General features: G+C 38.6%; 2 long non-coding RNA genes across 2 annotated transcripts; one reads left to right on the top strand and one right to left on the bottom strand.

Moving 5' to 3' along the window:
• Window positions 1-16,393: 16,393 nt before the first annotated feature.
• On the bottom strand, window positions 16,394-17,196 carry LOC110712684. Its single transcript, XR_002509666.1, has 3 exons — window positions 17,159-17,196; window positions 16,765-17,066; window positions 16,394-16,650 (listed from the first exon to the last, which is right to left on the bottom strand). It is a non-coding gene; the product is annotated as an uncharacterized LOC110712684 (long non-coding RNA).
• A 3,496-nt stretch (window positions 17,197-20,692) lies between these two features.
• On the top strand, window positions 20,693-25,532 carry LOC110712644. The gene is made up of 4 exons (XR_002509633.1): window positions 20,693-21,200; window positions 21,327-21,408; window positions 21,515-21,663; window positions 24,249-25,532. It is a non-coding gene; the product is annotated as an uncharacterized LOC110712644 (long non-coding RNA).
• The last annotated feature ends 1,350 nt before the right edge of the window (window positions 25,533-26,882 follow it).

Here is a 26,882-nt window from a genome sequence, read left to right as displayed (position 1 = left end):
CAATTTGAATTTTGCGTATATACTGCAGTTGTTTAATATTTTACCTAACTTAAAAAAGCATGCGGCAATTTGCAATCCGGGTGCTCTTGTCCCCTGGACGGCTATGTGGTAGGTTTCATTTCAAATTGATTGATTGGCTTGAAAATACTTAATACTTGGAGAAGTATGAGGTGTTTTAAGGCCAATCAATCACAATGGTGATTTCCCCAAACCAAGTGCACAGCCGGCCATTAGAACAGTTGCTTCAAGTCTCTTACCTAGACGGTAATATTCCGTCTAGGATTATTACATAGCCATGACACAAAATCTTTTGCCCCAGTTGGGAGAAAGAGTGCAACTTTGGAATAAGTAATATAAGTGGAAACTTCTGCTGGCAACCGACTGATGCCTCAGTGCATCCGGTGTTCGGAAACTTAATCGTTCTCATAGATTACTCTGGTCAGATGGCTATGAGGTGACCAATTTGGTCGTTCAATCTTTGTCGTCTGCATTGGTACGTAGAACTAACGAAGAGTCTGTTCTCTGCAACGATTGCACCCGGAGGGGTGTCGTCGGATGCCATTGTCCATGTTGGGACAGGTGGTTTTTTTTTTTTTTTTTAAATAAGCAACCGTCCGGCCATTTTGGCCTTTGCTATTGTTTAAGACCGGTTATATAGCCACTAAGCATTTTTGTACTTAGTTTTTTCAAGCTGGCCATTGGCCACGCGATATCATATTTACACTAAATGTCAATTTTAGTTGGTTAAGCAATTAGGACGTCTGGGTATTACCCAGGCGGAATGGTAATTAAAACATTAAATTACACCAAGTATCAAACTTAGTTGGTTAAACAAGTAGCCCGTCTGAGGATTACCAAGGCGGATAAGCAATTATAAAGATAACAAAACAATTTTTGCAAACAAAGCCTGATTTCTCATTGATGGACTCACTGTTTACAAAAAATTTACATTTCTCAGAAGTAGTACTTTTTTATGTTATCTACATTCCAAGTTCTAGGTAGACGCCGGCCGTATGGAGTTTCCAGACGGTAAGTTCCATCCCTGACTTCTTCATAAATCCGGTAGGGGCCTTCCCAATTAGGGGTTAGCTTTCCAGATTCATTGGCCCTGCCGGTTGCCTCCATTTTACGTAGAACTTTCAAAGGACGCTTGCGTACTTTCTTGTTGTAGGCTCTGGTCATTCTCAGACGGTATATCTCATGGCGCAGGGCAGCATTGCCCCTGCATTCCGGGAGGGAGTCCAATGCTAGCCGCATGGCCTCCCAATTTGCCTCTTCATCATAAAGCATGACTCTGAGAGTCGCCTTGTAGTGTTCAATGGGCAAGACGACTTCAGCACCGTATACCATAAGAAATGGGGTTTCACTGGTTGCCCCTTTGGCAGTAGTCCAGATGGCCCATAGGACATGAACTACCTCTTCTGCCTATAAGCCACCGACTCTTTCAATTTTCTTTTTTATGCCATCTGAGATGAGTTTGTTGAAGGCTTCAACTTGGCCGTTTGCTTGGGGTCGGCCGACTGATGCAAAACAATGTGAGATACCCTGATCTCCCAACCAAGTCTTAAGATGAGGTATATCAAACTAAGGGCCATTATCAAACACCATAGACATAGGTACCCCGAACCGGGTGATGATGTTCTTCCAGATGAAAGAGATGACATCCTTTGTCTTGATGTTCTTGACCAGCTCAGCTTCTACCCATTTGGTAAAATAATCCACATCCACCAAAATGTAGCGCTTTCCGCCTGGAGCAGGCGTGTAAGGACCTAGGATATCCATGCCCCATTTAGCAAACAGGACTAGGCTGTGGATTGCCGTCAGATCAGTAGCCGGGCGGTGAATAAGCTTGCCAAACCTCTGGCATTTTTCACATCTCTTCACCAACTCTTTGGCGTCTACTTCAAGAGTGGGCCAAAAGTAATGTCGCCTGGCTCTGGCGGCTAGGGATCTGCCGCCTATATGAGAGACACAGTATCCAGCATGCAATTCTTCAAGAACTTTTTTCCCCTTTTCTGGGGTAACACACTTCAATAAAGGTTTAAGGAAACCCGCCTTGAAGAGATCTCCGTTTCTCAACTCGAAGTTTGCTGCTCGCTTCTTCATGACGATTGCTTCTTGTGGTGAATTAGGAAGTATGCCGTCTGCTAAATATGCCCGGATGCCATTCATCCAGGTAGAGCTTCGGTCCAGAATTCCAATGGGCTCTTTATATATACTTCTCTTTTCAAGAACTTCCCAAAAGACTTACCGAGGCGTATCACAGCAGGCGGATGAAGCCAATTTGGACAACGCATCTTCCTGGTTGTTATCTGTCCTGGGCACTTGACTCAGACGGAATTCCTCAAGTGCCCCGACCTCTTCTTTGACTGCCTGAAGGTATTTGATCATAGCCGGATGAGTTGCCTCATATTTTCCCTCATACTGGCTAACCAACTGTGAATTAGAGTAGGCGTCAATTTTAGTTTCCCCTGCCGCCTTACACATGAAAATTCCGGCTAGCAGGGCTTCATATTCCACCTCGTTATTTGAGGCTTGAAACTTAAACCGCAGTGCATATTCAAATCTGACCCCTCAGGGAACTCATATATAATTCCTGCACCGCAGCCGTTCTTCGTCGAGCTCCCGTCTACATACACTTTCCAAACCTGATCAATGTTATTCGGTTGAATCGATCGTGTCATTTCAACAATGAAGTCGGCAAACGCCTGACCTTTCATTGCCTTTCTAGGTTCAAAAGTGATTTCAAGACTTTGCATTTCAATAGCCCATTTCAACATTCTGCCGGATGATTCCAAGGTGGACATTGGCCGCTTGAGGGGCTGATTGGTGTAAATTAACACCGGATGGGCCAGAAAATGCGGCTTCAATTTCTTGAAGGCCATATATAAAGAAAGGCCAAAATTTTCAACCATGGGATACTGGAGCTCAGCATTTTTTAGAACATGGCTAATGAAATAGACCGGGAGCTGAATGTCGTCTCTCTCAGCAAGGAGAACAGCACTGAGAGCATGATCCGAGACGGCTAGGTACATATATAACGACTCTTTTGGCAGAGGGCTAACAAGCCTTGGCAAAGAGTGCAAGTGCTCTTTCAGCTTTTGAAAGGCCGCCACAACATCATCCCCCCATTCAAATCTGGTCTTCTTCCTGATTGCTTGGAAGAAGTAAAGGCATTTGTCACCTGACCGGCTGAGGAACCTCCCCAAAGCGGCCAGGCCACCGGTTAGTCTTTGTGCTTCCTTCACAGTGCGGGGTGACTTCATGTCAATTACCGCCTGTATTTTCTCAGGGTTAGCCTCTATCCCCCTTTGATCAATCAAGAATCCGAGAAACTTCCCAGACTCAACACAAAAGACGCATTTCTTCGGATTTAACATAACCTTATGCCGCCTGAGTGTGGTGAAAGTTTCTCGGAGATCAGCAAGGTGATCCGCCTGCTGCTTGGATTTGACTATCATGTCATCAATGTACGCTTCCACATTCCTCCCAATTTGATTAATGAAGACCATATTAATCATCCGTTGGAATGTAGCCGACGCATTTTTCAAGCCAAACGAAATCACAGTATAACAAAATAACCCCTGATCAGTGACGAAGGGCGTCTTCTCTTGATCTTTTTTCCACAGGGGTATCTGATGGAAGCCGGAGTAGGCATCCATGAAACTCATCAAGGCATGCCCGGCTGTCGAATCGACCAGACTGTTGATCTTTGGAAGTGGGTAACTATCCTTAGGACATGCTTTGTTGAGGTCTGTGTAATCAACACACATACGCCAGGTACCATTCGGCTTCTTTACAAGCACAACATTTTCCACCCAGTCGGGAAAATTACATGGCCGAATGAACCCAGCGTCCAACAACTTTTTTACTTCGGCAGCTGCCGTCTGACTTCTCTCCTCGCCGTGATTTCTTTTCTTTTTCCAGATAGGTTTCTTTTTAGGATCCACGACGAGTTTGTGGACAGCAAGATCCGGGCTAACGCCTGACATCTCCTCCACTTCAAAGGCAAAAATGTCTTTGAATTCTTTCAGCAGGAGGTGCAAATCTGCACCCAATTTAGCATGAGCATCTGTCCCAACCTTAACAGTACACTCTGGACGGCTGTCGTCCAGAGGTAAACCAATATGGTCTCCAGCCGGCTTGGGACGGAGATCAGCTGACCGCTCCCCGGTCAGTGATTGCTATTTTTTCTCTTTCTTCACCTCCACCAGCAGCGGGGCCTTTCTTTTCTTCCCGACTGCTGGTGGGGCTGGGGCAGCATCGACATCCTTGACATTATCAAAGTCTATTGGTTCTTGGCCTTGGTCGCCTGGGGTCACAGTGTCGATCTTTGACGGCTGAGAGGTAGCACTCCCGGGCCGTCTTTTGATCCCCATTCAAGGAACCAACGGAGCCGTCATCCCTCTCATACTTGATGAGCATGAGGGAGGGGATGATTACAGACTTGGATTCATTGAGGGTTGGCCGGCCTAGAATAATGTTGTAGGCGGTCAGTTCCTCAACAACCAAGAACTTGACGACCAGGTGTCGTCCTTTTCCTTTTTCACCCAGCCGGATTGTTAAATCAACCCTTCCGACTGGGTAAACCATTCCACCCCCAAAGCCAACCAGGGGGTGTGTAACCGGATGCATGCTGCTGACATTGTATTTTAGCTTTTGCAGGCACCGGAGACTGATGATGTCCGATGAGCTGCCGGTGTCAATAAGGATTCGCCCAACCAGTTGGTTGGCGACCTTACATTCAATGACGACCGGGTCGTCATGCGGACGGCGAACGCTGCCCTGATCCTTCTCAGTGATCAGAATGTCTAGGACGGAGGAGCTAGCAGATGCTTGCTCATCATCATCATTTTCCATCTTTCGAAGATGGCTCTTGGTGCCCCGGATGGTAGGGCCACCGCATGAGAACCTGCTACTATGGTGTAGAACGACTCCTTATTAGTGTCCGAACTACTAGCAGGATGGGGTGTCTTAGATGACTGCCCCGGGTTCTTCTTATTAGTCCCTTTGGACTTGGAGATATAGGTCTTTAACATCCCCTTGTCAGCCAGACGGTCCAACGCCCGTTGAAGGCTGAAGCAGTCGTTGGTGTCATGGCCAACTTCCTCATGGTATTGGCAGAATTTATTTTTGTTCCTTGATTGAATGGAACTTTTCATTGGATTCGGCTTCTCTAGAGACAACCGGTCCTTGATCTCCATGAGGATGGAGTTGCAGTCCTTATTAAACTCGTACTTAGGAACATACGGTTTAAATTCTTTCTTCTTCTTCTGAGACGACTGGTCAGAATCACTAACCGCCCAGACTTCTTTTCTTTTCTTGCTCTCTTCTTTCTTCTTGGCCGGCTGAGCAAACCGACTGTCTTTCTGTTTGTCAGACTTCTTAGAGTCCGACTGGTTACCAAACGAGCAGAGGTTGGTTGCTTGAATATAGCTTTCCGCCTCCCTCAGGGCCGCCTGTAAAGTGAAAGCCCCTTTTCTGACTAGGTCGAACTTAAAAGTTGACTCGTCTCTCAGACCCTTGAAAAAGTCTGTAAAAGCTACCTCGTCAGACAGTCCTTGAATATGAATTCTGATCAGATTGAACCGCCTAACATAGGAGTGCAATCCTTCTCTCTCCCCCTACTTAATGGTGCTCAAGTCAAGACTTGTTTTCTTCGCAGGGATGTTTATTGAGAAGTTGGAAGCAAAAAGGAAGGCAAGCTTCCTGAAACTATCAATGGACCCGGCTGGCAGGTTGCTAAACCATTGTTGGGCAATGCCCTTCAATGTAGCCAGGAAGCATCGTCACCAAGTGGCATCATCCAACCCTTGTAAGTACATGAGGTTGGTGTAAGGCATGAGGTGATCTTCCGAGTTGGAGGTACCGTCATAGGTGCCTACCAACACATTATTAACCTTGGTCGGCTGTGCCGCCTCGGTTATCTCCCGGGTGAACGCAGAAGGTTGTTCACCCAGGCGAAGCAGATGAAGCTTCCAGTCAAGTGGCTGGACGTTGTTGTATGCCGCCTGACCTCCAAAGAGGGTCGGCTGCATGAAATTGAGAGAATACTGACCGTAGACCTGAGAAGGTACATACGGTGCATTCCCAATCATCTGAGGACTAGAATGGACGGTATTACCGCCTGTTTGGCTCTCATGCAAGGAAGGTACATTCCCTGCAGAAGTGTTGTTGAAGCTGTCTGGAAAGTTCGACGTAGAAGCCGACTCAGACAGCTGCTTATTTCTCTTGCGGGTGATGATCTCTTGGGCGTCAAGAGTTTATTTTTTGCTGCCCACCGGCTGTTGAGTCCGGCGGGGATTGTTGGCATTCCTCTTGGGCAGAAGAATTTTGGACCAATCAACGGTCCCGATTGCCTTCTCCTTTAGATGAGGAGTTGGCTGCCGATCTCTGACTGACTTCCCCTTCTCAAGAGGAGTCTTTTTTGCCGACTGACCCCTGCTTGGGCGAGCCTGGCTCTTGGTGATCAGATCCTTAATTTCACCCTTGAAACTTGTCATGAATTTCATGAATTCGTCTCGAGTGACGGGAGCTGATCCACTGGCCGTATGGGTTTCCCTTTCCGGCTGCCCAGGGGGTCGATTTGTACCCGCCTGGCTGGCACCCCGCTCCAGAGTGTCTCTGGGACGGATGCCCTTGTTTATCAGGGAGCCATCATCGGCTATATAAGTTTCAACCTGAGGATCTTCATCCTCTTGGTCAGTGAAAACTTGCGGGTTGTCGACCGGACGCTTAGGAGGTGGTACAGACTCTTGAAACATCCTTGAGGTACTCTCCCCACAGACGGCGCCAAATGTTTTGGGTGTTTTTGTCCCTCAGGAGAGTTACGTCACAAAGATTGGTCCGGCTGATTTGTACCTGCAAAATAACGGAGACTCCGGGTGTTTGGAGCTCCGCCTCCGAAGATCAAGTTAGTAACTTGAAAGAGAATAAAGTACGGAAATTTAGGTGGGGATCTGCTTGGATTCCAAGCTCAGGTGTTTCTCTGTAAGAGAGAATGTAGGTGTAATAAATGATTGAACGTGTCCCCAAAATAGGGAAATATCTCCCTATTTATAGGGTCATTGGTAGGAGTGTCCCTATCTAGGTCACTTGACCTAGATTTTAGCGGGCTGCGCCGTTTTACGGCGCTTCTAGGGATTTAGGCCCTTGAAGGCCGCCATTTTAGAATTCTTCTGAAGGAGCCATGTGTCGGATGGTTATGGGACCACTTGGGTCAGCCTGGTCTTGACACATGGCCTTCTCCTATAGGGACACTTGTCTAGGGTAATTTTTACCCTAAACAACAGCGATGAGCCTAATCCAGAATATGAACTATAAAAGAAAATACCTAGTAAATCGATGCTTTCGAGGTATTGGGGGACCTTCTCGAGCACAGGTTCAGAAAGAAAGAGATAGAGCTAACCTATTCGTTTTGGGGAATCAATGCTACGGACCGAATAGAGCTTACCTACGGACACATGGCTTTCTCCGGCGGGCTGAGACTTTCTATTTGTAATTCGTATCATTAATATTTTTGGTTTTTTACCGATTAATCGGACTGTAGTTTTGTTCTCTGAGTTAGACAGTCTATCGCTCTCAGCTTCTCCGCAAGATGTTTCAGTTTGCCAATCCCGAAGAGTGAGGTTTCAATCCGCGCATGCGCTATTAAGACTTGCCAAGCAGTCATCCAACACGACGGATGGCCGACCCCTACAAGAAGAGAAAGCGGGTGCTAATCATCATAAATGATTAAAGGGTGTCACTCACGATACATAAAATATTCTGCTAGCGCCCCTCTAGTATAAGGAGTCAGGTACTGTAATGTAGGAGGGGAATCTGCACTCCACCTAGATGAGGTTGAGGTTTTGGGACCGTTCACCGAATCAAGTCGTCCCCTAAGCAAAGAAGGCCCGACAACTAAAGAGAAAGGTCTTCAGAGGAAAGAAGAGGTGTAACTATTTTTTTTTGGGACTTTCTAGTAAGTCTATCATAGTTTTGATATCTTTTTTACTTGGTTTTAGTGACGTTTTATTACATTTGTCATGTTTGCGTGTGAAATGTCGTTATTGCTCAATTTCGGCTTTTCTTGCACATTTGGTTGCTTATTGCATTAAATTAAACTCTATTGATTTATTCTTAGGTTTAAGAACACTTGAATAAGTTCATTTTTTAAGATTGAAGAAATATAAAACATAAAAGAACAAGTAATGAAGAAATGTGCACTTATTGATATGCAAAGATCAAACTTCAAACACCTATGTCTTTTGAAATACAAAACATTTTAGAGTGATTCCAATTGGAGATGAAAGCTTATCTCGAGAGCTTTCCAACGATAGGTCATATGCTTAATTCCAATGTAAAACGAGGGAGTTATGTTCGTTTGAAGTTGAGCAGTTTTGTCTAGAGCGTAGGAGCGAGCACGCAGTCTAAGAGGAGCACCCGCTCCAAACTTTCTGGAACGATTCTGCCTCTTTTTGCTGCAGCTAAAGGCGCCCATGCACAACCTTTGGAGCACCCGCTCCTATACGTGTTGCTCGACTTTTTGCGAAGCTTCCTAGGCAATTTAGTAAAGAGTATAAATAGATTATTTTGCTCATTTTAGAGAGAGTAATTCAATTTTTCAGTTGTTTTAAGGTTAGTTTTAGGTTATTAGAAAGAGAAAATCTCAAATTTTGGAGAGAAAAATTGAGAAACACAATGGTTTACATGGATTTTGGATAACCAAAAGAGGAATTTGATTATTTGAAGATCTCCGTCTTATATCAATGAGCATTCTTACTCTCTTTTCTCTTTATGATTTCTTTAATTGTTTTGTTAATCATGTTTGAGTAGATTTCCTTCTACTAGGTGATGAGTGAAGTATTGTAATGGTTAATGTGTTATTTGAGAAAAATTTGATGATAATTATGTGATTAAATTGATTGAATTGATGATGGTATATTGGTATGTTGTTTGTTTTAGATTGGATTGATTTCCCATGATAGCAAACTTAATCGTATATTAGTTCTAGTTTGACAAGGGATTGTGAATTAGAATTGATATATTGAATATTAGGTAAATTTCTTCTATGTACCTAGCCAATGAGGGATCTAGGCTAGGAATTTGAGAGATTGCTCTTAAGAGTAATTAATGCTCATTTTAATTATTTCTTTCCATGATTGATTATCAAATGGATTCTCATTAACTTGATAATTATTCAAAGTGGATATTTGCCCCTAGTAGACTTTATAAAATCTTGTTCTTTATATGTGAGTTAGTGTAGTTGTAGTCTCCTCTATCCATAAACTGACTTCGGCGTAGCATAAACATTAGATCGAGAACAATCTATCATTACCGTTCCTTGTAGTTCGACTCTAAACTTATCACTACACTTGTTTAAGGGTTATTTTAGGATTATAATATAATTTTGTTTGGCCGTGAGAGGTTAGTCAACAACCTAATTTCCTCGCATTCTTTTGATGGGCGTTAGAACGATCGCATATTCCACACTCAATCAAACACATTTATAAATTAGCACCTCACAAACAAGCACAATGATGATTAAGAGTTCGGTCCACAAGGAACTTGATATAATTGCTAAGGATCTTAACACTCAAGGTAATTCAAAGTATTTTAATGATTGGGGGTTTGTCAAGTAGAAAAACAATCTATTGTTCTAAATCAAGTAATTAAAAACAATAGGGAATGGGATCTACTCAATCATGACAATTAGGCAAATTGGGAGTAAAAGATACAAGAGATAGTAAGGACTATATGTATGATCAACCTCATGCAAATAGGAAAACAACTCACACTACACACTAAACTTAGATCCCTCATTAGTTTAGCAATAGGAGATACATAATCAAATTTCAATAAGTAATGACATGCTTAATCTACATTTCCAAGTCAAACTAAGCATAACATGCCATCAAGCTCCTTATTCAAGGGTAGCTAATCCTATCATGAAGAACTAACGAGAAATCTCATACAATCAATTTAATCACAAATCATACATCAAAACTTCTCTCAAGTTTAATTAATTAACCATTAGGTTGAGCTTCACCCAACCCCTAGCAAAGAAGACTACTCACAACTCATTTCAAATGACATGCAAACCAAGATTAGGGTTCTTACTAGTTCAACAATTGGGGAAAGTGATTAACTAATGAGAAAACTAACATCCAATAAAAAATTATCAAGAACTAAAGAGATTTAAATGACATGCAATAACAAAATAAAATCATAAATTAAGTAGAGAAAAGTAGGAGTTACTAATTAAAGCTTTAAATGTTGAGTACAAATGTTGAATCTTGAGAATAATCTTTGAAACTAGCTACTACAATGATTAATTTGAGGATTTTTAAGCTAAAATACCAAAGATTATTGTTCTAAACTAAGAGAAAGTTGCTAAGAACTAAGCTACCAATGTTTATCCAAATATGAACTAAAGGGGTATAGTATGTATACTCCCAGAATTACATAGGTTGATTCGTCAAAAGAAAACAAGAACGACCGCTCCTAAGCTCGAAGCGCCCGCTCCTAAGCTCTGCACGCCCCTCCTCTTGGCTTTAAATAGAGGCAAAATCGATGATGTTAGTGAGGATCACCCGCTCCCTTATTCTTCAGAAGATGGCAGATGCAAGCTCAAGAAGAGGAGCACCCGCTCCTCATAGGTTCGTATTTTGGGGAGAATGTTGTGAACTTGATGGAGAGCCCGCTCCTCTAAAAGCGGGCTCTCCCTTCATTGCTGCTTTTATCTAAGCTCCTCTAAGAGCTTTTATTTCTTGTCAAAGTGAGTCATAACTTCTACAAATCATGGACAAACACATACAAAGAGGGGCAAAGCCAAAATGCAAGATATATACACAAAATAGGTTAGAAAAAGGGGAAATGAATGCAAAACCGGGTTAAAATCACCATAATAAGTTGTTAAATAAACCACTTATCAAATCCCCCCAAGCTAGCCAATTGCTTATCCTCAAGCAATTCACAATCGCCCATAAACAACCTAAAAGATTAATTTGCTCAAAGAAAAGCACATGCATAGATAAAAGAATCTTTAAGCAATAAAACTCATGCATGAGGTATATGTATAAGATTAACCACGGTCATGACTAGAAAAGGCCTAGATAACCTTCCCGAAAATACTCAACTTAGGCCTATGCAACAAATCTTACTGTGTCCCTATCACAAAGTTCAAATCCCCCCTAATGGTAGTGTTCATGACTCCTTGAAGAAGCCGGAAAAACATATATATAGCGGGTTCACTCGACATCTCAATGAAAAAGTACCCTCTTCATAAGCTTGTGAAACAACTCCCTCCACCGACGATGGCTTCAACAACTCTTTCTAACAATACAAAAAAATATGAGGATCTCGTCGCAAAGTTAAGACATTAAAGAGAACTAGAAGAGCTTGTATTTGATTCCCAGCTAAAATGTAACTCATCAAGAACAACCCTAAGTAGGGTTCTAACTTCAATCTCTAAATACAAACTATAACCATACTTTTAAGCAAAAATACACCGCCAATCTTGTTTACTTGCTAGGGTGATGGCTATTTGTCATATCTTTTCTTTTACTTTTTTTTCTTTCCATCATTTTTTTGGTAGAAAGCTTCATATACAAAACCAACTACTTCCTCCATTTCTTTTTAGTTGATACGTTTCTTTAGTCACGTTACCAATGCACTTATTCAATCATTAATATCTTTAATTATCGATAAGCAAAATTTTTGAAAAGTTGATATTTTGAAAGTATACAACGTTACGAATCTAACTAGATCCCACATGACTATATTTTTCATTACGTATAAAGCACAAAATACGGTCAAAGGGAGGTGGATGAATAATGCTAAAGTCAAAATGTGTCAACTAAAAAGAAACGGAGGTAGTATTATTTACAATGAACAAGGAGAATACGTTTGATAAAACTAAATCGAATGCCTTAACTTGCACTATGCATATACACCTTATGAAACAACCTTCATTAGTAACAATAGTAGTTTTAGCCTTGACCTTAGGAGTTGAAACTCAAGTTCTTGATCTAGGTACTAATTCAAGGAGGATCTTTTCCACTCATTCAAAATGTTGATGGCTTGAAAATATAAAACCTCACTTTTTGGGACAAATGTGCGATCAAATACTACTACCTTTCGGGCCGGGTTCAAATTCCTTTGAGACAGGCGACACTTTCTTACCATAAACCTAGACTTTCAGTCTCGTACATTTGGTAAGGTTATTCTAACTATCCTAAATTAGCCAATTCTATGTTCAACCAAGGGCATCTAAACCATGCTCGTAATTTTAGTACAAAAAGAAAGCAAGTATCTACCACATACAATCGAATATTATCATTGCAAACCAATCAAAGGAAAATAAGTTCTCGTTTTTCAAAGCTCTTTTTTATATATTTTTTTTTTAAAAAAGGTAATGGGGGATAAGAAAACTAATTACAAAATTTTGATATTAGAGAATAAAAAGATTTGAACAAGGAAATAAATTTGGATACTAAGGAAGAAACAATGTAATACCCCAAATTTTTGAGGATATTTAGTCAACGATTTTTTTAGTATAAACTTGTAAGTTTATAATTTATATTAAAAATATATATTACTATCTTATTTTCGGATTTTAAAAAAAAAAAAAACTGATTTTGGATAACATACAGAGATTGGTTTGAATTGGAAAACTGATAAAAAGGAATTTTGAAAGTTTGTTTACTGAGATAATGTAACAAACTCAAGATAAGTTGACCCTTATCTTGTGAAATTTCTAGAGTCAAAGCTAAACAACTCAAATTATATAAAGCCCCCTTAACCTCAAATATCAATACCGTACTTTCACTCCCAAAGAACACTCATCATCTCTTTCAATCTTTTCTCAGGTAAACTATCTCTAAAAACCCCAGCCTTGCCTTTCACTAGAAAATCATAGCTCAACACCATAATATACCCTTGTTATACAACCAAAAGCTTTTCATTAAACCTGGGCACGGGCCGGGTTGGCCCGCGTGCCGCCCGGCACGTCCCGAATTCAAGCACGGCACGGCACGAAGTTCAACTCCCGTGCCACGGGCCGTGCCACGGACAGGGTTGAGAATTCCCAGGCACGGCCCGGCACGAGCACGGGCATGGCCCGCCGTGCTGGCCCGTAGGCACGGCCCGCAGGCACGGCCCGCGGGCACGGCCCGCGGGCCAACGGTAATGTTACCGTTTATTCTAGCTCTAATAAGCCAAAAAAACGGCTAAAAAACGGCTAGTTTTTTGCCAATTTGCTCCCCAAAAATTCTATAAATACTCACCTCCATTTCATTCCCAAATCACAAAATCACAATCTCTTCTTCTTATCTCTTATATTCTCTAAATCTCTAATAATCCTTATTTTCTTAAATTCTCTAATTATTCTCTTAAATTCTCTAATTATTTTCCTAATATCGGAAAAAATTAAAAAGTTCGTAATCGTAATTAGTGGAGCGTTGAAGCACGGTTGTAAGATCTAAACTAATCTTAAATTTATTATTGTTTTATTGTTATTATTAGAATAATCTTGTTTAATAATTATTGTTGTTAATTGTTATTGTTGTTGTTATAATTGTTGTTATTAATTATTATTATTGTTACAATTGTTGTTATTATTTATTTTTGTTGTTATTGTTATTGTTATAGTTGTTGTTATTAATTAATATTATTGATATTTTTATTGTTAAAATTGTTGTTATTAATTATTATTATTATAGTTAACCACTTTTTATTAAAAAATTAATTGTTAATTATGGCATCGAACAACCCATCATCAAGGTCTAGGGGGAAAGGCCGACTTATCCGTAGTAGTAGTTCTAGGGAACCACCAAATACAACGAGCCCCCAAATTACGAGTCAAACCAATGACCCCATTTACTTCCCCCCGGGCTATGAGCCATATAATACGTCGGGATTTCCAGCACCACCACTAAACCAATTTCCACTACCACCATACCAATTTCCACCTAATTATATCGGTGATCAACAAAACTATTGTTCTAGCCAAGGTAGCCAAGAAAGTACCCGAATTCCCTCCGGTTCTACCCCTTCTACTGCCACTCCCACTAGTCTCACTACTAACCATCACACACATCATGAATGGTTAACCGAAACTGAGATGCTACTTTTGAAAAACCGAAGGAGTGAGGTATGGCGTTATTTTGTCCTAAGTAAAGATGGTGAACAATGGGCAAAATGTAAAACATGTAATAGTGTATTCACGACAGTTACCAAAAACGGGACGGGACACTTATCTAGACACATGAAAGCTTGTGCAAAACCAGCTAGTGATCCAACCCAGCCCAAAATTTCCCAATTCCATCCATACGGCTTTACATACAACTATGAGAGGGATAGGGATGAACTAGGAAAAATGATAGTACACGCCGAACAACCTTTTCTTTTCTCGGAAAGTGACGCATTCAACACCTACATTAACAAAGCACTACAACCCCAACATAAAAGAATCTCTAGGAAAACTGTTCGTTCCGCCGCAATGAAAAATTTCCTAGAGTACAAAGTCCGGTTACAAGCCGAATTGAGTAACCTTAACTGTAGAGTATCTTTAACAGCCGATTCTTGGGATAGTGGTTATAAATATCACTATTTATGTGTGACTTTCCATTGGGTAGATGATCAATGGATGTTACAAAAAAGAATAATACATTTCAAAATGCTGGAATACCCACACACCGGCATTAACATTGCTCACCATTTAATGCAAGCAATAGACGAATACAACCTTCGAGATAAAATGATGTCTATGACTTTTGATAATGCAACCTCTATGACATACACAGCTAATCTTATCAAACAAAACTTAACCGATGTACTATTAGACGGTGAAGCTCTTCATACTAGATGTGTTTGCCATGTACTTAACTTATGTGTACAGGATGGAGTTCGGGCAATTGGCCCATACTACAACAAAATCAGAGATGCTATTATGTCTATTAATAGCTCTAACATGAGATACCAAGAATGGAAGAGTTTTCTAAAACAACAAAAGATAAGGGTAATAAAAATTAGAACCGATTGCCCAACTAGGTGGAATTCCACCTATGACATGTTAACAAAGGCAATTGAGTACAAGGGCCCGTTAACATTATTTTACATGTATGATGATGTTTGGAAAAACTGTGAAAGATATATGCAATTTTTACAGTTATTATATAACATGACGTATTGTTTTTCTACTGTTTACAATCCTTGTGCTCAAAACTTTCTTTCTAATGCATGCTTACTCGCCCAACTTTTCGCTGATCATCGCCATCAAAGTGATTATGATCAGTATCTTCCAGCAATGGAAAAAAAGTGGCGTAAATATTATAGTGAGATTCCTTTGATTTATATTTTTGCTTCCATATTAGATCCTAGGCAAAAGTATGAAAACACATTTATGTTAGTTGACATTTACTTTCAATGCATGTTTCTTGACGATGATGTAGAAAACTATAAGACTAACGTGAAGGATCAGTTTTTTGCTTTATATAGAGTCTATGAAGCCAAATATGGCACCGTTCCTCGCTCAGGGCCTTCCCAACCATCCAAAAACGTAAGTAAGAAGGCCAAACATTTATTTTCACAAGCTACTAACTTGATTTCAAGGTTTTCAGGTGATTCATCAATCAGGAGAACGCAAAGCGACGTCTCGGAGTTGCAGATGTACCTGAGTTACGACTTCACCAAAGGCATGGACGACGATGAGATAAACAGCCTCGACCTCCTTGCATGGTGAAAACAACAAAGCTCGAAGCATCCAACTTTGGCGGCAATGGCACGAGACATTCTTGCTATCCAAGTTTCCTCCGTCGCCTCCGAACGAGCTTTCAGCGCATCCGGAAGGGTTTTAGACGATAGAAGAACAAGTCTAAAACCCGAAACACTAGAAATGTGCGTGTGTTTCAAAGATTGGTTGGATGCGGAAAATCGCTCACAAGACCGTTCTTACTAGGGCTGGCAAACAGGTCGGGTCGGGTCGGGTTCAGGTCGACCTGTTTACATAAACGGGTCAGGACCCCCCAACCTGAACCCGACCGGTTTACTTAAACAGGTCAAAAAAACCAACCTGAACCCGACCTGATTATAAACGGGTCGACCTGAACCCGACCCGCCTAAACCTGATTTTTTTTAATTAAAAAAAATAAAATAAAAACCTGTAATTTACTAATTTCTTTATACTGTAATTTTTTTAACCTGTAATTTGACTAATTTCTTTAACCTGTAAGATTCAAGTATTCAAGACTTCAAATTCAACACATAATTCAAGCAAACATAACTTAACAACATAATTCAAGAAAATCCTGCAGCATTAGTGCATTGTCCATACTTCATAGTTTCATACACTCACATCAACAACTAAAACTTGAAAAGTAGCCAGCCAACAAGTCCAAAATATTTCCAAAAGTTACATGTCCAAAATACTTCCAAGTAGGCAAATAAAAGTTCAACTAGAAAACCAAATACATGTCCAAAATAACAGTAACAGTTTCATCAACTAATTTTAGAAGAAATTAACAACATAATCAGGTTTGACTCTCCATGACAGCAGGACTTTCTGGTGCACTTTGGGAGGGCTGGGACTGGGAGTATCCCCCACATCATCGTTGACTTTCATGGCCATGATTTTTCCACATAAATCTTGCAATTGCGGATCCATATTAGCTACAACCAAAAGAATACATACAAAAGTTAATTTCAGCCTTAAGCATAAATAAAATAGTACACAAAAGAAACAAAAAAAAATTGTAATTTTAAATACATAAACTATTTTCATACCTTCACCAAAAGTCCAATCTTTGAGGCAAATGATAGCTTCTGCTGTGTTTGGTTTCAAAGAGCTTCTATAGCAGTCCAAAACTCGACCACCAAGGCAGATTTTCTGAAGCTACTGTTGAAATAGGGATTGCAAGGATGTCCCTTGCCATCTTTGAAAGAATTGGATACCTCACAACATTTGTTTTCCAATGATATAGAATATTAATGTTGGTTGCACGAGGAATCAATGGCTCTTCCAAGTAGATTTGCAAGTCAGATTTAGCAGGAACATATGATTTGCTAGAAGAGAAGTTATCAAAGTCCTAAAAGATGTTTAAACAAAAATTACAATAAAGCATACAAAAAACAGAATTTAAAGCTGATTATCAAACAAAAAGCAAGTGTTCAAAGTTACCATCATAAAAGAATCAGAAGCAACATCAACTTGCTCTTCATTAGGTTGTCTAGAAGAACGACGCCTTGTTCGTGGTGTTGTTGTGGAAGCCTCAGTCACATAAGCACCATATAAATAATCCAACCTTTCCTTAAACTTCACCAACTCATTAGTACCCTCTATTTCCCCATACACCTTCTTAAAAGCCCACTCCACAAACTCATACTTAAATCGAGGGTCTAAAACAACAACCACAACCATGATTATGCTAAAGTTAGTCCAATATTTAGCAAATTTCTCATTCATTCTTGCTGCCATCTTATGCATAAAGTTATCAGAATTTTCAAGCTCCTCTTTCAAGAGTAAACGGATTTTCAACACATTTGGGAAGTATACATTAGCGGTAGGATAATTAGTACCCGAAAAAACATTTGTCACATCAAAAAAGACCTTCAAAAATCTGAATAACTTCTCTATTCTCCCCCACTCCTCATTTGTTGGACAATGAATGTAATTGGCATCAACCTTTTGAAAATGAAGAAAAGCTTTTTTGTAGTACAAAACATTCTCTAACATCAAATAAGTTGAATTCCATCTAGTAGGGACATCTTGTCTCAATCCTCTACTTGAGTCTAGTTCAACATGTGCCACACAAGTCAAAAAACGTTGCTTTCTAGCCTGAGACCCTTTACAATACTTCACAGTTTCTCTCACCTGAACAACAGCCTCATTAATTTCTTTTAACCCATCTTGCACAATTAAATTTAGGATATGTGCACAACACCTCACATGGAAATAATCCCCCCCACATACCAAATCAAGTTCATTTTTAATTACATCAGCAAACACATCATTAGAGGAAGCATTATCAAGAGTAATACACATGATTTTCTTTTGGATACCCCACTCTTTAAGCAAATCATAGACATGGTCAGACATATGGACACCGGTGTGAGGTGGAGGCAAAAAACGAAAGTTCAGAATTTTTTTTGCAAATTCCATTGATTATCAACAAAATGGGCAGTCAAAGACATGTAACTATCAGTAGTAATTGAAGTCCAACAATCAGATGTAAGAGAAATCCTACCCTTAACTTCACTCAACTCCTCCTTAAGTTTATCTTTTTCCCTCTTAAACATTTTCAGAACATCAGCCTTCAAAGTATTTCGAGACACAAGTTTAACATCAGGATTTATGTAATTAATCAACTTCCTAACAACACTATATTCAGCAAACTGAAAAGGCAAATCATGTTTCACCACATCAATAGACAACATCTCACGAACAATATCATAATCAATTGTAGGAACCCTATTCATCATAGAACCAGAACTGCTTGAATCAATAATCATCTGACCCACATCTTTAAAGGTCCTTTTTTTACATTTCTTAATGTGGCGTTTTAAATTACCAGTTCCTTGCCTACTTTCAGCATTATATTTCTGCCCACATTTTTTACACTTGCAAATGATGTTACCTTGTTCGTCAGGTTTATCAAGGAATTCAAAATTTGCCCACACATCTGAAGTGAGCTTTCGTTGGCGCTTGAAATGAATTCCAGGCTTATTCAGCGAGGTGACATTAGAGGTTTTCTTCTTTGATTTCGTTTGATGAGAATCAGAGACTTCATCATCTGAATCAGAATCCGAAAGATCAATGGGTTCATCAGGATTAGGGCTATTAGCCATCTGTGAATAAATTAAAAAAGAATTACACTCATGGCATAAAAGATAAAACATGAAAAACAGAAGTATAAACTCATGAGTCATGACATAAAGAATCAAACTCATGAAATTGCAGAGTAAGAAAATCAAATCAGGGCAAAAAATCGCACAAACAAATCGCAAATAATCGCAAAATAAGTAAATAACAAATCAAATGTTCGAAAGAAATTGCAGAGTAAGAAAATAACAAACGAACAACATTAAATGATTAAATCACATAAACAAAGCATACATAAACCATAATAGCAAAAAATCGCATTAAAAAATCAAAGAAATCTGAAAATTGCATAACCAAATCAAGGAAATTGCATAAACAAATGACTCATGAGCAAACAAACTCATAAAAAATCGAATAATAGGATTATTACCTTCAGAATGTTTGAGATGAAGCTTCAATCTTCAAGGTTCAAGCATTTTTATTTCAGTCTTCAAGAGTTAGAGAGAGAAAAGAGAGGAGAGAAGAGAGAGAAACTGAGAAGAGAGAGAGTTGGAGTTAAAGAAAGCGGCGAGAGAAAGGGGATTGTTTTAGCCGTTTAGGACTTTAGGTCTTTAGGGAATTAGGGTTAGATAATTTGGGCTTGGCCCATATTTTAAAATTAGGGTTTTAAGTTAAGCGGGTTGGGTTCGGGTTGACCCGACCTGAAACCGACCCAATTAAATAAACGGGTTTATGCGGGTTGGTTTCGGGTTGGGATTTTCAACCTGAACCCGACCCATTTAACTTCATGTCGGGTTCGGGTTGACCCAATTACATAAACGGGTTGAAAATCTCTATCAAAACCCATTTATTTCGGGTTGGGTTCGGGTCGGGTTGTCGGGTCGGGTCAGCTTTTGCCAGCCCTAGTTCTTACGACCACAACGACAACGAAGAAGGAACCTCCGCTTCCGGTTCGGGTTCGGGTTCGGCTAGTTCCCAATCTATGCAACTAGCCGATGACCTTGAAGGCGAAGGCGAAGACGAAGACGAGCAAGAAGAAGGAGAAGAAGAATAGACAATTATTGTATATTGTACGATTTTAAAAATATCAATTTTATCATTTTTCAATTTTTGTTTAATACCATCATTGTATGATTTTTATCATTGTTATCATTGTACAATTTTCTCAACTCAAGTAATAATAATATAAAGTACGCATTATTCACATCCAAAGTCCAATTTGCCTTTTTTCCCCGTTTTGTTATAATTTGTAAATTCATATTAAAAAAAAATAAAATTATACCAATTACTAATAAATCATAAACATTAAATTTTAAAGTAATAGTATAAAGTAAATATATAAATATAAATATTGAATATAAAATTATAAAACATAAATATTCAACTTATAATTATAAAATTCATAACTTAATAACTTATAACTTATAAGTTATAAACTTATAAGTTACCTTATAAAACTTATAATTATAATTTTATAACTTATATACATTATAAACTTATTAATTTATAATGTTGTCATAAAAAAAAAAAAAAAAAAATTGAAAACTGCACCAGCCCGCAGGCCGGCACGGCACGAGCCCGCCAGGCACGAGGGCCGTGCCGTGCCGTGGGCTGGCCTGTGAAAATGACCGGCACGGCACGACACGAAATCCTGGGCCCGCCGGCACGACCGGCACGACACGAATCAGCCCGTGGCCCGCCAGGCCCGGCCCGGCACGGTGCACAGGATTACTTTTCATCCTTAACCTTTATAAAAATTCAAACCAAATCACTGTAGCTTATGAAAAATAACACGTTACATAGACACCCTTGTTTTTTATGGAATTCCGAAAATGCCCTTTATTTGCCTATTGTAATATGTGTGATAGCTGTAATTGAGAGTGGCCCCTGCTTCTCACCGACTTTCCTATTTCTCTATTCATCTGAGAAGGAAAAAGAGTCAGAGAAATAAGGATAGAGAAACTTAGAGAGAGAAAAGATGTTTTCCTTCCACGCCTAGATCGGCGATGGGCCTTCGATTCTTCTCATCGTTTCCATTGCTCTGGTTTCGGCGCCGCAGTTGTTAAGGTTATCGTTGAGTCTTGGGATGTGAAAGATGATTTTTCGATCGTCACATTTATCAAGTTCGATCTCGTTTTTCTCTCTCGATTTAGTTTCAAATTTTTGGGGTTTTAATGTTTGATTGTCGTGGGTTTTTGCATATATGTTCCTGTTGTTTTTGAATTCTTTGCGTTGAATCTTTGTGGGTGTGAAAGGTGTCGAAGGTTACCATTGAGTCTTGGGATGTGAAAGGTGAGCTTAAAACCACCGATCATCCCTTAGACGATGGTTATGGGCTTCAATTCTTCTCAGCGTTTCCGGTTTCAGCGCTGCGGTTGCTAAGTTAAGTGAATAAACTCAGGTATATTGGATGTTAGACATTTTTTTTTAAAAAAAAATTCTAAAATTTTTTCTATTGTTGTTGATGTTTGTTTGTGTTTTGTGGAATTGATGGAATATTTTACTCATAGTATTTTTCGATGTCCAGGTTTATCTTCAATCATGGTGTCTGATTAAACCATCAATGCTTCTATTCTAATGCTTTCAAGGATTTCGGCAAGAAAAAACGGGTAATTAATTCTCTTATCTCTTTAATTTGATTTTGTTTTGGGAAATTTTTTGATTGCATGAATATTGTTTGATTTTGGTCTGAAAAGGGAGTTTGTGATTGTTCAGGCGAATAGGTTGGCGAAATTGAAGCAGTGTAACCTTGATGGTCGTGTATTATTATTAATTTATATTTAGCAAGGAGAGGGCTTCTGTCTTCTTCAAATCTCAATTTCCCAATCAATAAGTACAATCTATGCTATATATTTGGTACTCTGGTAAGATTTCTAGATCCATGAAGTATCAAACAAATAGAGGAAAAAAAATCCAATTCTTAATTTTGTATGATGTAGCCATTGAGCTTACACTCTCTTTTTCTGGCAGCACTTGCTAAATTGTTGCTTCTTTGTGTTTCTTCTGCACATCCTATATGTCTTGTTCTTGAGTAGGCTTGGGATGAAGGCATCATTGGCATTATAATTGTCCTTGTTCTTGAGTATCTATTGTCATAACTTGTAAATTGTAATGTATACTAAATCTGATATGGTACTATATTAATAGGGTGGTACTAAATGCAGATTAATTTTACCTAAATGCAGGATAAATTAAATTTAATTAAACTTTAGACTTCCTAAGTTACCCCTAATTTAGTAAATCATAATCACTCATAAATCTTACGAAAAAAAACTCATAAATCTTACTTGAAAAAAAAACTCATAAATCTATAATTATTTCAATATCTAATAATTTGTATATCTCTACAGATCTTTACCTTTCATCCTATTTGAATCAATTCATGATACAACTCACTATACCAATTTATCAATATAATCGTGAAATTAAAAAGACAAAACATAATATTCAGTACGTTGCTTCGACGACCGGTACACATAAATACATAATCGATGGCCGACAGGAACTACCGGACGTAAGAGACAATACATGGCCAAAGGTACCGGCTCTTGAGGCTGGTAGTCGACTTGAGCTGCCAAAATTGAGTGCCGGTAGTTAAATCAACTTACCGGTTAGAGAAGCCGAGACCCTCTTATTTTATTTTTTTAATTTTATTTTTTCAGCATCTACTAATAAAACAATGTCTACATCAAAACAGAAAGAGTAAGAAATGAATATAGAGATTTACTACATAAAACATAAAATTTAGACCTTAATCTACAATATTGAAGGACAATGGAGAAGAAGCTTATTGGTTTAATTTAATGGACTCCTCAAGTCTTGGTTTGAGGAAGATAGGACGTACTGTAGGAGGGAATGGATTATTGGGGGTGTAGTTTGATTATTTAAAGGACAATTTGGTCATTTGAGTTTTTAAATATTATTTATTTATCCTGCATTTAGGTTAATTTGTACTGCATTTAGTACTTGTGTATTAATATAGCATATATAGTATTCATTAAAAATCTATATGTTATGATGTATTTATAAATGTATATACATAGTTATTAGCATTTTGATTAATTCTTGGGTGCAAGTTTTGGATAACGTCTTGTTGATTATTATGTTTGATTGAATATTATTACTACAGTTAGGTTGTTGTAACAAGGATAATTTTCGAGGTGTTATGCTGTTATACAATTGATAAAATGTAAAGAAAAAAAAAATCGAATACTCCTAGATTATACCTAGCTCTTACCTTTTCCTCCAAAAAAAAAAAAACCTAGCTCTTACCTCTAGATTTAATTGGGGATAAATTAAAAATTTGTAGCATATTATAATATTTTTTTTCGGCTTTTTCACCATATGCCCCCGAATTTTTTGTTTATTACCATATACCCCTACACTTTTGTAAATTCATCAAATGCCCCCGAGTTTTTACAAAAATACACCATATACCCTTGATGACTAATGATTTTTAATTTTGTCAATCATTAGAGCTAATAATGAACCGAAACCATCCTAAATACATTCCCCTACCTTCGAAACTACCCACATTCTTTTTTCACACCCACAAAACTATCCTAAATTTCCTTTTCTCATCCTCAAAATCAATCATACGGTTATGTAGATTTGGAGTGGTTTTAGGGGCTGGAAAAAGAAGAGGAGTGATTTCGGGAATGAGGGGAGAGATCTAAGGTGACTTTGAGGTATAATTAACCAAATTTCATTCATCTTATTTTCATTAGGGGTATATTGTAAATTTTGGTAATAACTTAAGGGTATATGGTGAATTTAAAAATTTTCATGGGTATATAGTGAATAAACAATAAGCTCAGGGGTATGTGGTGAAAAAACCGTTTTTTTTTCCTTATCAAATATTTAAGTTGCAAATTTTGAGAGATACCTCTACCAACAATGTCATATGTTGACATCAAACCAGACATCAAGTTAACAAAAGTGCTTTGTTGGAAGATGGGGAATGTTGAGTTGATGGAAGTGCCTTTCATCCTCACCCTCAATAATGACCTTGGTAAAGGAAATGGAATTTGAAGGTACTACAAATTAATGTGCTTTCATGATGAGTGACATTTATGTCACTCTTACGGAGTAATTTTAGAGTTATTTTCGTGTTTATTTTTCCTTTTATTCTTTTATTTTCTTTTTAATAAAGTTTCTAGTTTATTTCTTAGTTTTAGTATGTTTTAATTTAATTTCTTTATTTAATTAGTTTCTAGTTTATTTTCATTTATGATTTGCTTTCGATTTATTTTATTTCGTTCCTTTTCTTTGTTACTTTCATAGTTTTTATTAGTTTTAAGTTTATTTTGTTATTTTATTTTATTTACTTGTATAGTTTTATATTTTTATTAGTTTAGTGTTATTTCTCTTTTTCTATTTTACTTTATTTATTCCTAATTTATTTATTTCATTTTTATTTGTCTTGATTTCTCCTCGATTTTGTGTTTAGGGTCCCGGGTTTCATGTCAAGTGAGTCTCGGGTTTGAGATAAGGGCATAAAAAGCTGTTGCCTCCTATCCTTCACCCACCTCTTTCTTATCCTCCACCACACCAACCTTTCCCCTGCTCCCTCACTCAACCAACCACCAGCTCAAACTCCAACCCAATTAACGGTCACAGCCACGCACCTGGCAGCAACCTACCACCAAAATCACCACAGTGCCACCACCATTTCACACCAACCCATTAGCCCCCGAAAACACCACTCACCAGCCACCACCAGCGAACAGCCACCACCACCTCCAATCACCAATCACCCCCGTAACAACCACCCAACTTCCTCATCACAACCACGCACATCACCACCAGCACCCACAAACCGCAACAACAACAACCTCCTCCTATAACCAACTCCCCTACTACCACCAACCAAACCAGCCTCAACCGCCACCACAACCGCACCTTCCCCTGCTCAGTTTGCAGCAGCACCCCAACACACAAAACCACCTCACGCACATAACCAGCTCCTACCACCGTCAACAGCCGCATCACCAATTTACAGCAACAAATCAGCCACCAATTGCAACCCCAAATTGCCCAAGTAACAACCCCAATTTAGAGTAAATCACAAATTGATCGGGTTCGGGCAAACCATTAAGGAGTTCGATCGAAGTGCAAAAAAGTGGTAAAACAGTCAGGAACTTTTGAAGTTGTCTAACTTGAATAGGTTTGGTCGAACATACCCATGATTCGACCGAACCAACCCCGTAGTTCGGTCGAACCTACCCGAGGTTTGATCGAACCATTTTACGAGCAACACACGGGATTTTAATGAAGATCAACCGGTCTAATAATGATGATGGTGATGCAATTGGTGATGATAGCCATTGATTTGGAGCATTGATTATGATCGGATGGTGGTGATTCAATGATAATGGTTGACGATGGTGGTATGATGATAACAAATCAGAGCAGCCATAGAGATCGAAGAAAAGGAATGAAGTCTGGTTGTTTTGTGGGGCGTTTGGGTTTTTATTATTTTCTTTTCTTTTTATTTTTATTTCCTTTTTCCTTTCTCTTTTCTTATTTCTTTTTAATTCCTTTTCTTTCTTTATTTATTTCCTTCTTTTATTTTTCTATTTTTCCTAGCTTTGTATAAATACCCATTTTTAGGGAAGGAAAAACAATTACCATTTATTCTATTCTCTAATTAGTTTTTAGGAGAGATTCTCTCTCTAGGTTTAGGTTAGGATTAGGGCAGTTTAGAGAGAGAAAGTAAGGGTTTCACCATTGTTGAGCTTAGATATTGAAGAAGAAAATTGATCATGTTGTTTGTAGATTTTCACATTCAATCAATGAGAATCTCTTACTCTCTCTCCTCTATTTTATTTGATTTCTTTTGATTATTATTTTAGTTGTTGGTATTGCTTGTTAATCATGTTTATTCTTAATTATTTGTTAATTAATCTTGTTATTAGCATGATTAGTGAATAATTTCCCCATTAAGGGGATGGTTGTGGTGTAGTTGGATCTTGAGCATGTTATAGGGTTTAGTATTGATTAATTTGTGATTAAAGTCTTTATATGTTTGATATTCTTCAATCTTCTTGCAAGTGCACATTGTTGGTTGATTAAAGGTGAATCTTTGATAACAAGGAACGAAATTTGACTTAGTTAAGGTTCATTATTATCGATTGTTATTTAATAGTACCTCCTAGTATATGGTTCTTATGTGAAAACATAGATGCTATGTTAGGAGAAGCCAATTGACCCCGGAAGGCAGCTAGATTGGATCCTTTATTTCGATATTCGAGCATGTTTAGTTCATAATTAATTCAATTTCTATGCCTTTGTTTATGTTCAAGTGAATGCTATACCTAAACCATTTCCCTTAATGTTTTATTTCTTGTTTTAGCATCTTTAGAATTTAGTTTATTTATTTCTTGTTCTGGACTAGCTTAATTATCGATAACATTTGGTGGTGTTTATTCGTTCCCTGTGGTTCGACCCCTATGCTTGCCTTATACTCGTATTAGGTTTGTGTAGGTTGTATAAATTGTATTTGATCCAGGGATAGACAATTGACGACGCGTTTATTCCCTTGTCAAATTGTCTTTCATAGTTTTTATTAGTTTTAAGTTTATTTTGTTATTTTATTTTATTTACTTGTATAGTTTTATATTTTTATTAGTTTAGTGTTATTTCTCTTTTTCTATTTTACTTTATTTATTCCTAGTTTATTTATTTCATTTTTATTTGTCTTCATTTCTCCTCGGTTTTGTGTTTTGGATCCCGGGTTTCATGTCAAGTGAGTCTCGTGTTTGAGATAAGGGCATAAAAAGCTACTGCCTCCTATCCTTCACCCCACCTCTTTCTTAACCTTCACAACACCAACCTTTCCCCTGCTCCCTCACTAAACCAACCAACCACCAGCTCAAACTCCAACCCAATTAACAGTCACAGCCACACACCTGGCAGCAACCTTCCACCAAAATCACCACAGTGCCACCACCATTTCACACCAACCTATTAGCCCCCGAAAACACCACTCACCAGCCACGCAACCACCTGCGATAGCCACCACCACCTCCAATCACCAATCACCCCCGTAACAACCACCCAATTTCCTCATCACAACCACGCA

This window comes from Chenopodium quinoa, unplaced genomic scaffold, assembly GCF_001683475.1.
Source record: "Chenopodium quinoa cultivar QQ74 unplaced genomic scaffold, ASM168347v1, whole genome shotgun sequence".
Lineage (NCBI taxonomy): Eukaryota > Viridiplantae > Streptophyta > Magnoliopsida > Caryophyllales > Amaranthaceae > Chenopodium > Chenopodium quinoa.
This window is presented reverse-complemented; position numbering and strand designations above follow the sequence as displayed.